Source organism: Artemia sp. Qi Xiang Cuo, chromosome 6 (assembly GCF_049724085.1).
Source record: "Artemia sp. Qi Xiang Cuo chromosome 6, ASM4972408v1, whole genome shotgun sequence".
Lineage (NCBI taxonomy): Eukaryota > Metazoa > Arthropoda > Branchiopoda > Anostraca > Artemiidae > Artemia > Artemia sp. Qi Xiang Cuo.
In genome coordinates this window covers 52740834-52753368 of record NC_142799.1, presented here as the reverse complement: position 1 = coordinate 52753368, position 12535 = coordinate 52740834, and positions in this window count along the sequence as shown.

Sequence of the window (12535 nt, the reverse complement as noted above, 5' to 3'; positions counted from 1 at the left end):
TTAAAACTTAAAGCAAATATAAATTACTTTGTATATAAGCGGGACTGCCGCCTTCTTAACAACTTGCTTATTAAACATAGGTATTTTTAGTGCTTTGAAAAATCTTATCTTTCCAATTGCAAATTTTCTTTAAAATTTGGAAAAAGGCCAAACTTCCCAGTAAAGAGTAAGGAGCTAAGGAGGAGACAGCTCACTTCATATAAAGAATACTCTTTTCAAATAGGTTTCAAATCTGTTCTTGCTTTCAGTTGAAACGCTCTTTTTTTATTTAACTTCTGATTGTTTTCCGAATCATACCCAGGTCTAACCAAGATATAATTTGAGGTACCTGTTCCTTAAATCCCTGGTGAATTGCTTTTAAAATGTATAAATCCATAATAGTACATTGATTAGTACCGTCCTACGTTTAAATTTTCAATTTCAATTTTGGATAAAATTTGAATATAGGCTACTTGAAAAATTGGCGATGAATAGTAATTTTGGTAAGAAGTCCTTGTTAATATTAGCCTACTCCAAAATAATTTCGGTTGGAAGAACAGAAATATCATTATTTGTGTGGATGGAAATTCTGTGAGAATTTTGATCTTCTACATAACTGAAGCCACCACAATCTCTAAAATAGGATTTTCTTATCGGTAAATACATTAGGCTACATAGATTTGTTTAAATACATTCAAGTACTTCATAGAACTAGAAAAAGAAAATACCTCCATTTAAAATTGCTGAAAACTAACTTCCTTGCAGTATTTGCAACCCCTAAGAAATTTCCTGGCGGGGCTGATGGTGAACTGCCTTGCTATCCACCTCTGTGCTGGTAGAAATGGGAATGTAACATTTTTGCTGTATAGCGAAACAATTTAATTAATTCCTGCTCCTCCTACCTCTTTCAACATTTATCCGAAGCCTCGTGAAGAGTAAGCAGTTTGTCCATTAAAATGTGCTTTTTTATGAATCTACCCTACTCCCACCTAAACAATGACTCACCCCCTCATTATAGCTGATCCGCAATTACAGATCGCCAAACGCGTAACCTAACTGTATTACAAATAAAGCGAATCAACTTGGTTGAATCCTGTACTGCCACAGTGTGGCATTGCTTATTTCACAACTGGAAAGCCTAAAACATAGTTATTCATACTATTAAATCAATTAGCTCCTCAGAATTTTAAATTGATTGCAAATTCATCCTCTTTGGGGTAAAGTTGTAGTTTTGTGCCCTAAAACAGCAAGAAAACAAAACTTTTCCCTGGTCCAATCTGATGTATGGTCACTTAAAAAGAAGCTTTAAATTTACGCTTGAAAGAGCTCCCTCCCAATTATTTTCGACCTTTGGTTTGATACAATCTCCCCTGGGAAAAATAAAACAAATAAATATGCATCGACGATGTTTCTTTTGGAAAAAAATCCGAAATTCCACATTTTGAAGATTGGAGCTTGAAACCTCTACGGTAGGGTTATCTGATATGATGTACCTAATAAAGAGCTTTTCAATAAGATCGCTTGCTTTTTTTTTGGGGGGGGGGGTCCTTTTTTCAAAAATCAGGCCAATTGTGTCAGATTTTTGGTTTTGGGTGGGTAACAATAAACTGAAAGAATTCTAAATATTTATAATTAGCATAAAAATCCAATACTGCCGGTTTAGCAATTGTCACGAGAATTAAATTTCTAGTTTCGGTGAATATTGGTCCAAGTCACTCCTTACATCCAGTTTTTTGTCACAAACTGTTTGATAAGATTCTCTTATGACGAATTTTTTTTTTAACTTGTTCATTTTTTTTTTTTTTTTTAGTTGAATAGGATAATAAAAAGAAAGAGGGTCAACTTGACAGCTGACTAGTAACTTTAAATTTTGTTTTTCTTTCTATAGTCTATTTTCTTTTTCTTAATGTATGAATGTATAACGGATTTAAGTTCGAGGGAAAGAATTGTCCTGTTATGAAAGAGGTATATTTTAAAAGGCTGTTATAAAATCAAAACATGCTTTCTTTGCAGGCAGGATGATTTTTGAGTATCTCTACTCCTCGTGTAAAGTATTCTAAGGTGTAGGAAATTGTATAAGGGTAAGTCTACAACTGTTATAATCTACCAAAGCAATCTTTCTGTAATTTTGGTTTGAGTTTGATTTTCTTTTAAAATTAAATACGTAATAATCAAATATATTATTGATTAAACAAATTGATCCTTTCTGCCAGGAATCCTTGCGGTTTAAAATTCACTGTATTTTGTTTCATTTTGCAGGCAATTTGGTTGCTCTTTTTATTTGAGAGTTCCTTTCTAAAAGTATTTAAAAATAAACTTATTCCTACCAAAAGAAATTCTTGAAATATTTTCCATGTCACCCAACCACCACTGATATTTTGGTGTTTGCAACCCCCCCCCCCGCCGAAAGCTTTCCGCCAGTGCTCTTGTATTTAACACAGCACGTTTGTGAACTAACTAGACCAAGCTCTTCTTTAATTGCCTTTCTCTTCTTTCAAAATCTTTAACAGCAACCTAATTTGACGGAGCAATTGCAGTTGCATAATATGTTGAAACATTCACTTATCATGCCAGCCGATACAAGTTGAAACCCTGACTGTTTATCACCTGAAGACTGGTATTTATGCCCGCCTATTGAAACTAAATATGCAACAGTTCAGGAGTTTCTAATATAAAACTGATGGTAACAACTTTAGTAGAAACAAATAAACTTATGGAAATGCCTTTTTTGAATCAATTAGGAAAAAAAACCCTAAAAGTCAAGTTGTTCCTTTCAAAATCCAATACAAGTCCATGTTAATTTTATTATACTTGTATTTGCCGTTCTTTTAGACAAGTTGAAATGGAATTTGCATGAAAAACCCTAATTTAGAAAGCCCAGAAATTTTTTTTTAGCAAACTCAGATTATGTTGCTAGATCAGGGGGACAGATAGAAACCAAAATTGATGCCTTTATGCGTCTGGTTTCGCCAGACAAGCTAAAAATATTTAACATGGAAAAAATAGCCAGGAATTTTTCTATTTCGTTCCCCCTTAAAAAAAAAATTTTCCACAAAATAAGTTTTTCAAAGAACAGTAAAGAGTTCCATTAAACAAAAAATGAGCAAAGACAAAATCAAATAGGCCTAATCTACCAAGCGTGAAACTACCACAAATCAGCATCGATAAATAAACGAAACCCAAAACGAACAGAAATTACAATAAATAACCGAGTCAAACTCAAAACGAGCAGAAATTAACATAAGCTGAGCTCAAAACCCCTAAGCCTTCCCAAGGCCAGAACAAAATTTGCACTTTACTGAAAAAAAATACAAATGAATGTGTATTGTCAGCTTAATATACATATAATGATGTTTGATAATCAAAATATTAATATTATTCGATTTATTAAAGTTATAAAAGTAAATACCTTTAGCACTCTTTTTAAATAGGTATTCAAATGACTTCTTCTTTTTAACTGTTGTAGGAACACCTCAAAAACTTTGCTTTATGATTTAAATACGATAAACGACCATGAAGATAGGATATTTGTTTCAAAAAAATCATTATTACGAGCCCCGAAGGACTAAATTCGGACTTTGGAGTCAAAAATATCATTAAAAAACGAAATTTGGCAAAAACTGCCAAAACGAGAAAGAAAAAGAAAAATCAGAATGAATAATCATTCGTAAGTCAATAATTTAACTGGAAAATGTCATTTAAAAAGTTAAAAAGATAAAATTGGTCAAACTAGAAAAAAATAAAATAAATACATATTAAAAAAAAAATAAAAAGGACATTAAAAAAAGGGGGGACTAAAACAAGCGAAAAATGAATTCCCATAGTAAGGCCACTTGCACCTTTCAACTTGAAAAAAAATTCCACGTCTTAACATATTCTAGCTCGTATGTTGCTTTAGGTCTAATGTTAAAAATATAACATACATGAATAGTTTTATCATTCCCTCCAATATCTGCAAACGATGCTGTCGAAATCACTGGGGTGAAACCTCCACCCTTCCTTGTTTTGACTGTCTTCTTCTTCTGGTCATTCTGCTGAGCTTCTGATTCCAGCAAACTATGTGGCCTTTTCTGTCCTACTTTAACTTCAGCTCGCTTAGCGACAATCGTTTTTCTGGAAGTTTCTACACTCGGAGTCACTGGAGCGGAGTCGAAGGTAGGGTCTATGATCATTATTTCATCCAGCTCTGACTCTTCTTCTACCCTATGGAAGAGGAGATAGGTTGATAGTATTCATACCCGCCGTGAAAAAAACGGGATAGCATAGTAGCAATACTACTTGGCAGTTTTCATGGCTTAGTGAAGTTTGTTGGCAGATTTGGCAGCTTTTTGAATTCTGTCGAATTCTGCTACAGAATTTTCTTTTTTTTAATTCAATTCAAATTTAGAGATGTAAATAGTGAAGTTGAAACTTAAAACGGACAAAGATTACCTCTTTGTAGATTCTACAAGTTATATCCTAAAAACTACCTTAAATAAGAATTCGACAGAATTTTGAGGAGGAACTTGGAACTTTTTCCATACCTGATTCAAACCGTAGAATGATACTTATCTCAATTAAAGCTATTTTAAGCTCTCCTTTGCTTGTGGGTAGAATACCCAGCTAAAGGGAACGTAGCATCTACCAATGGGTAAAAAACCTTGTGTTGAATTAGAATAAAGATAGCTGGACTAACAGACTACTAAAATCTGCAGTCCATCACTGATCGTGTCCCATGTTTGACAGAAAGTTAATAAAACATAGTAAAAAGGAAATTTTTCATTCCAGGTTCGGTATGCAAATTAACATACCGAAAATGAACTGCGTATCAAATTTTTTTGAATACAGTTAACTAGCCTCTTTAATGCATAAGCTTCTGCATAGTGATCATCAACTTGGGAAAAATGGCGGCAAATAACCAATCTCATGGGAATTAATGAATATAGAGGCATCAATAGTCAATTTTTCATACTTAAATGATTCATAAATTAATAATTATTATAATGCGTATTAAGGCATTAGTTAAAAAGCGTTCCACGTTCACATTAATTTTAAATATATGCGAATTAAGTTACAATTTGAACCTGGAACTCACTTATTGTAAAGTCCACGCATCGGTCTTCTTTTTGTTTGGATTGTTATGGGGATGCATTCGCATAATTTCATTACCTGAATTAAATTACAGACCTTGTAACGGGTAACTGCAGCTGAATTTAAGTTTCATATTATCAAGCAGAAGTTAATCGCACTGTGCTATAACAGGATGATTTTGAAAATCGACAATTTCTATTCAAACAGCATCCATATCTAATTTCTAATTAGATATGAATTCTAATTCAGTCCAAAAACACTGAAAACATGGCATTTCGCTGGAAAAGCTCAAATACAAAAAAAAAATACGATCCAGTTGCAGGTACCACGCTGATAAAATACTGCTGATGAAAGGTACCAAATCGGTTTTGAGTAAACTACCTTGTAGCTAGACTTCAGAAGAGAAAATTATGATTCTTTTACAGTACACCCCTTAAACCTTTCTCACTAGCATAATTTTATGGTGCGTTACGTAACATTACACTTTTACGTATGTTACGTAACGTTACGTAACATACCATTGCTCAACATGCTTTTGTCGTGGTAATTAAGTGAGTCCCAGAAGATTTGGACGAACTGTCGCTGAAACAGCTATTGCCCAAGTGCACTAAAACAGTACAGTGTGGCAAGTCCCGAACATTTAAAGTTTACTTTCCGTTTCGAACTTGATACGTTTCTGAAAGCATCTATGAAAGTGGTATATGAACGCCTTCCGGTTGAAGAGTTCGTGTTCCTACCACATTGCTGCTTCAATTGTGATGCGATTGGTAACCTCCCCGTGAAATTTAAGAACAGTGCACTGTGTTCTAAGTGTGGCTCCGTCGCTTACACATTGACGCCTGATACTTCATGCCAAAAAAGTGCCCTTTGTGTTTGTTGCAAGACCAATTATCATACGTGTTATAGTGTAAAGCCCCCGAAAAACCGCAAAACTTAAACCCATGGACTCGTTTCAACTATCATGGAATATAAATGGGTCATTTACAAATAAACTTTTTGCGTTGCAAAGCCTCAGCTCCAGTTATAACCTCCAGGAACATTTTGTTACTAAACATGGTATCAACATACTTACACTTGGTGGCCTGACGTCGCATCCGTACCTGCTAGATAGCTGAATAACAGAGGCAGAGCCTCTGGTGGACTTGTTACTTTTGTTAAATTGGCTCTCCATTCTTGCTATTTCGAACTAAATGATCATTACTTAGCCGTGAGAATGGACTCCTGTGTTTATATTAGTGTGTATCTACCTGATCTACACTGATTACTCCAACGATCAGTCAGAGCGATTATTCACTTTATCATGCGAAAAGTTAGGTTCTTGTGTAGAAAAAAATTCGAAGTCTAGGTTTACCTTGTGTTATAGTCGGAGACTTTAATTGTAATTTGTCCGAACCAGATTCTCAGGCGTCTGCATGTTCTAGTTAAGGGTTTATTTAGTGAATTTTTTTGTGCAATAGATTAAATGTCCGATTTTACGTATATTCACACGTTTTCGCGAACCTCTAACTTGGACCACGTTGCTGTATTTTCAAATCTGACTGCCGATACATTTAACGTTATATTCGATTATCAGCTGTCTGACAACTTACCTATAACTTGCTCTATCAGTGTGCTATCTTCGGTTTCTCAAAGTAGTCCACTAGCACGTGATTCCTCAGCACGGCAGTATCGTCAGGATTGGTCAAAGATTGACCACTCAGTTCCTCGAGTCGATTAACTCGATTCTAAGTAAAATTAATGTCCCATTTCCCCTCCTCCAAAAAGTCACTTCAGTTGCCTAAGAATGAAGTCCTGATTTGTAATGGTATATATTGTGCTGAAATATGTGATGCCCTCCGCTTTGCCGAAAAACAAACTGTCCCCATGCAACGTGTCTTCAAAGAAATCGTTCCTGGATGGTCGGCAAATACAGAGCTTTTACTTCATATGGACAAGCAACGTTTTGGTTTTCTATATGGAAAGATTGTGGGCGTCCTACAACCGAGCATATGAATGACATACAGATCTCTACAAAGCGGAAGTTTTCCAAAATTCTTATTCAGCATCTTCGAGATCTTATTAATAGCTATTCTGCCCGTGCAAAACAAGATCAAAATTCAAAACAGAAGCAAAACAAGGAGACAAATGGTATTTAAATTTGTCTCCTCCTCAGCACCCCCTTCTTCGTCACCGTCCTCAGCTGACATTCCAGAAGCTGAATGGTATGTATATAATGAATCTGAGTTCTCTGCCCCTGATCATAGACAGCGCCCTAGCGCTGCCTAAGTGGGCCTATGTGGGCACTGTGTGTGTGTTTTTTTTTTTTTTTTTCTTAAGCCGGGCACTTCGTATCGAAGGAGTTGTCGTAGAAAAATCGAAAAGGGCTCATTGGATTGAAAATTGGAGTAGCTAGTGCCCTTTTTACTAGTCAAAAGTGATTGGAGGGCAACTAGGCCCCCCCCCACGCCCATCATTCCCCAAAACACATCCAATCAAAATTTTGAGATAGCCATTTTGTTCAGCGTAGTTGATTTCCAGATAGAAAATATGATTTTGAGGAGGACCCTCCCCCACAACCCTCAGGGTAAGGGTTTTAAGTTATGCCCTGAGGGCATATAAGAACGATGTGGACACAATGTATTATGTATTATTTTTTTTCCTTTAGAGCAGGGCACTTTATGTGGAAGGGGTCGTCATAGACACTTCAAAAGGGGCTTATTCGATTGGAAATTGTGAGTTCTAGTGCCCTTTTTAATAGTCGAAAGTGATTGGAGGGCAACTAGGCCCCCCCCCCCCCCGACGCTCATCATTCCCCCAAACACATCTAATCAAAATTTTGAGATAGCCATTTTGTTCAGCGTTGTTGATTTCTAGATAGAAAATATATTTTTGAGGAGGACACTCCCCCGCAACCCTCAGGGCTAAGGTTTTAAGCAATGGCTTGGGGATTTAAAGGGTTCTTAGGCCTTATCGTAGAAAATTCAATAAATGCTTAATCAAATGGAAATTGAAAGTGATAGCGCCCTTTTTAATAGTCGACAGTTATTGGAGGGAAACTAGCCCCCCCCCCCCCTACACCCATCATTTCCCCAAACACATCCGATCTAAATTTTGAGATAGCCATTTTGTTCAACGTAGGTGAGTTCCAGATAGAAAATATATTTTTGAGGAGGACACTCCCCCACAACCCTCGGGGCAAGGGATTCAAGTTATACCCTGAGGGCATATAAGAACGATGTTGGCACAATGTACTATTTACTATTTTTTCCTTTAGAGCTGGGCACTTCATATGGAGCAGGTCATCGTAAAAACTTCAAAAGGGGCTCATTCGATTGGAAATTGAGAGTTCTAGTACCCTTTTAAATAGTAAAAAGTGATTGGAGGGCAACTAGCCCCCCCATCTTCTATGCTTTAAGAATAAAGGGCTATTTGCCCAAGAACAAAAGTTCATCTAGTTCTCAATTTCTTATTCTCCAGGAATAGGGGATGATTTGCCCAAGAACAAAAGTTCATCGTGCTCTCCATCTCCTATTCTCCAAGAATAGGGGACGAATTGCCCAAGAACAAAGGTCCACCCGATTCTCTATTTCCTATTCTCCAAGACTAGATTGGGATGGAGGAAGAGCGTGTGTAGCTGTGTTGGCCTCAGGTGGCTCGGTGCTGCGGTGAGTTGTTAGTAGTAGTTGTAGCAGTAGAAGCAGTAGTGGGAAGAGAACTATACAAATATTTCAGTCGAGACCTCTGCTCAACCATCTTCAGTGCAGAATATTTACACAGAAATATTTGCAAAGTTCTCTTCTATTTTTCACTGGCTGTTCCTATCTTTGTTTTCTCTTCTTTACGATGTTTTTCGTTTTGTCATGCTGTAGTCTCAGAAATTATTTAAAATTTCATAGTTTTGAAATAAGCAAAAAAAAAAATTAGACAACCGTGGTTTTTAAGAATGAATACTAAGATTGGCGCAAAAGAGGAAAAAACTCTTTATTTTGGTTTCGTTGGTACCTTAACAAATCCAAATTAGACATGCTTAGTTTTGCGGGGTAATGCTGCATAATGAAATGCTAGTGAATGCTGCATGAATGCTAGCAGTTTTTCTGTTCTATGACGTGCATGTCATAGTTCTACAGATTCTGTTCTATTTAGTCTCCTATTTTCGTTTAATCATGGAGAGACTAGCGCCATTGATAGTATAGCGCCTGGCGACTTCATTATGAAAACATTTGGTTCAGTTTCCTCAATTACGGATATCCACTGTCCTAAGATTAAGGCTTAAATTGCTCTGTAAATAATACTTAATAAGTATTTTTGTGTTAAAGATCTGGCAAAGCCAAATTCAGTCAACTCAAAGTAGAGTAAATATAAAAATAAATAAAATTAGACTATCCCTAATGAATTAGATCGAATCAACATTATTGCCTCCTTTCTAACATTTTTTTTAAGCATACCAAGTGTCTGGAACTTGAAGGGGCTGACTAAAATCTAAAAAATCTAAGGAAATAAATCTAAAAATTTTGGAAAATGAAAAATCTATAATAAATCCGAATATTGTATAACAAAATCTAGAAGAAAAAAAAGTAGAGCTATGCCACCTTTGAAAAATCTTGGCATATTAAATATCACTGGTTGACTTTGAGCTGGTAGGCCTACTGGGGACAGAATTCTGCTCGTTTTGCCCCTGGACGTACTTTTAAATCCCCTAGATTTAAAAGTACCAGAAATGACAATTGTGTAGTAGTTTCGGATAGTCTACAAAAAGGGACAAATCGCCAAACGTTAGATGGCGTTGTACGAGAACTCTTTGACATGCCTGAATAAAAAAATGTCCTCCTTAAGAAAGTTCCGAGTTTGTAGGTGGCAGCATTGGATGCTAACCAAACGATAATTTCTCATCACAATAATTAAGTTCATTTTAAACAAAGTATGAACACATAGGCCTACTGAACAAGTACTGACAAAACCTATTCTCTCCACACAAAAAAAAGTGACCCTTTGTCCGCGTCTCCGGAGACGATTCCATACCTATGCGAACCTGGCGACTAAATCACAAGTTCCGTAGGTGATTATACTTGTTCCGTAAAAGTTGTATTAAATTTAATTTATTGGCTCGGAGCGATTAAATAGTACAACATTTTCCCTCTAGAGGCGCTGAGGTACGCGGGGTCACTTTTGGAGAGTTTTGACTGTACTTGTTCAGTAGATGATTATACTTTGATTTTAAATTTATAATCTTATGTTTGCCAGTTGCTTTTGTGTTCATAAAAGTAGCTGGCAAATAGTATATTTGAGCATTAATTGTATATATATTAGTTGGGTTGTTTTAGCTTGATATATATTCTTATTTATATTCGTTTAGTCTCAGATTATAGTTCTTCTTTCTTTTCTTTTATTTTCTTTCTATTTTTGTAGTAGACGTTTTTGAATTTTATGTGCTTAATCTGATTAATAGTTTAATATGTGCAAATTTTGTTTCGTGATTTTCCTACTTTACAGGCCATAAAGCCTTTGTGGGATCTCTGATTGTGTTATTGATTTACTGTTTTTTTTTTTGTTTTTTTTGGTTTTGTTTTTTTTAACAGATTGACTGAATTGTCTGATATGCGCGATTGATTATATATGTATATGTCTTATACATGCGTGATTGATTAACTGTTTGATTGATTGTTTTGATTAATATCAATCAATCAAAAGGGATAACATGAATCAATAATAACTTCAAAAACGCCTTTTTTATATGCACAAAATATTCGTTTGATTATTTCTCTTCTTCTTCATTTTGGCCATAGATCCATTTGCCGTCTCCAGATATATATTTTTTGTTCCCTCCCAATTTTGGTTTCATTCTAACTGACTATAGTTGGTTAAACTGACAAGAAAGATCTGAGTCTAAGAACTCTAGTTAAAGTTCTGGGTACTTGAAGACATAAATTTAGCTGTTATTGTCAGCAGCAACGTCAGTTGTAATGTTTAACTACAATGTCAGCAATTTAGCTGACAATTTTCATGGAATCTTTCCAATACGTTCAGTCAAACAGACTTTTGGCAGAGTTATCTTGAAATTTGGCACTACTATCTGGATTGAAATCCGAAAGCTATTTTTTCTCCAATAAAAAATGGAGGGAAAAGCTGGGAGATTAAACTCAATATTAATTATATTTTTATTAAATTCTATGGGCATTCTATTCTATTATAGAATGCTAATATGGTATGCCACATTATTAAGGCATACCTTATAATAAGGTATGCCTTATAATTAAGGCATACCTTAATATGGTATGCCATATTAAGGCACATTAAGTACGCCACATTAAGGCATATAACATCAAATAGATGTTATTAAGTCAAGATGAAAGTCAAGATGTTCAAAATTGAATTAAGACTTTTATCTAGCAAAGGTTCAATTTCTTTTTAGTTAAAATTAATATTTAATTAAATAAAATTTAATTAGATTCGACTATTTTCTACCTAATAAAATAGAATAAATTGAGCCGGTAATATAAAGAAGGATAAAGGACATAGAATCTGATGATTAAAAACAAGGATTAGAAGAAACGCATAAGTTTTAATATTTCATCTACAATTAAGTTATAATTATAGAAGTAGCCCAATTAGATTATTATAAATTAAACATGTTGGAATCTAAATTTAAATTGAATAACTAAATTCTAAGAATAAAATCAGATTAGACTAAAATAGGATTTTCGTTTTATTTATTAAGATTTGCATGAAATTAAGATTGGATAAATTAAAATATAATTATGTTAACAAAAAATAGAATCAAATTGGAATCTACATTTAAAAATTAGACGACGGCTTACATTGACTTAAAACGTGAATTAGATGGCTCTGCCTGTAGGGTTTCTAGTGGGAACCAGGCGTTTCAGGGTTATACCATTCGCTAGTTGCCCTCCAATCACTTTTGATTATTCACTTTCAATTTCCAATCGACTGAGCCTTTTTTGAAGTTTCTATGACAACGTATTCTATAAAAACCTTATATGCCCCCAGGGCATAACTTAAAATCCTTGCCCTGAGGGTTTTGGGGGAGGCTTCTCCTTAAAATCATATTTTCTAAATGGAAATCAACTACGTTGAACAAAATGGCTATCTCAAAATTATGATTGGATGTGTTTGAGGGGAATTATGGGCGTGGAGGGGGGGGGGGCTAGTTACCCCCAATCACTTTTGACTATTAAAAAGGATATTAGCCCTTAAAATATCCAATCGAATAAGCCTGTTTTGAAGTTTATACGACAACGCCTTCTCAAAAAACCTTATATGCCCCTAAGGCATAACTTAAAACCCTTGTCCTGAGGGTTGTAGGGAGTGTCCTCCTCGAAAACACATTTTCTATCAAGAAATCAACTACGCTGAAATAAATAGCTATCTCAAAATTTTGATTGGATGTGTTTGGGGGAATGATGGGCATGGGGGGGGCTAGTTGCCCTCCAATCACTTTTGACTATTAAAAAAGACACTAGAACTCTCAATTTCCAATCGAATGAGTCCC